The sequence below is a fragment of the Lottia gigantea genome, assembly GCF_000327385.1.
Source record: "Lottia gigantea unplaced genomic scaffold LOTGIsca_293, whole genome shotgun sequence".
NCBI classification, from domain to species: Eukaryota; Metazoa; Mollusca; class Gastropoda; family Lottiidae; genus Lottia; species Lottia gigantea.
The window spans coordinates 32288-33189 of NW_008708957.1; the positions used below are offsets into that span (position 1 = coordinate 32288).

The window sequence follows — 902 nt, forward strand, 5'->3', positions numbered from 1 at the left end:
TATTCTCAATCATTGTTCAAAAGGTTAATAAACTGAACCTCAAAATTCTTATGAATTGTTAGAAAGATTTGTAGTGCAGATAGAACATTCCATAATAATGTGTTTCTTTCTGTTTATTTTAGTTAATCTATGATCTAAAAGCTGCTAACCCTGAAGCTAGAATCAGTGTTAAACTGGTATCAGAGATGGGTGTTGGTATTGTAGCCTCTGGTGTAGCTAAGGTAAATAATTATGATATTCAATAAGTCTATCTACATCTATCTGACCAAAGACATACAATCAAAATGCTGTACCTTGTCATATCATAATGATGTTGATGTATGAACAAATTTGCAGCAAGACAAGGGTATTTTCTTTTGTGATCATACCCTAAGTAATTTCAGCTCTACAACACTGCTTCTGTGGAGCAACTTTGAGCTTCATCTTCAACTTAAAGTAATTGTTGTTCTCAGCTTTGAAGAAGGGTTAATTTTGTGTTGCCTCCATTGCCCAGTGCCTTGCATTTCTTTCCTGCATTTGTCCAGAAAGGAACAATGCTATTTCATTTCTTTATCAGTCAACTTTTGAATTTTATTTTTGTCTTTCTAGGGTAAAGCAGAACATATCACAATCTCTGGACATGATGGAGGAACTGGTGCCAGTAGTTGGACTGGTATTAAAAATGCTGGTTTACCATGGGAACTTGGTATCTCAGAGACACATCAAACTTTGGTCTTAAATAACTTACGATCGAGAGTTGTCTTACAAGCTGATGGCCAGATTAGATCAGGTAGGTCAACTGTCCTCTTTTGACGTTGTTTTGGATATACAATCCTTATCAGGGAATTTGAAAATGGTGGTTAACTTTCCAATATTGTATTTTAGTACATGAAGTTAGGAATTGGAAACTTGGACATAACATT

The 902-nt window shown here is 34.9% G+C and overlaps 1 protein-coding gene across 1 annotated transcript in view; it reads left to right on the forward strand.

The window, feature by feature from the left end:
- Positions 1–902, forward strand: part of LOTGIDRAFT_145160 (hypothetical protein) — a gene marked incomplete at both ends in the record, with an annotated part of 42049 nt that overhangs the window by 6591 nt on the left and 34556 nt on the right. The gene's annotated exons all lie outside the window — the stretch shown is intronic.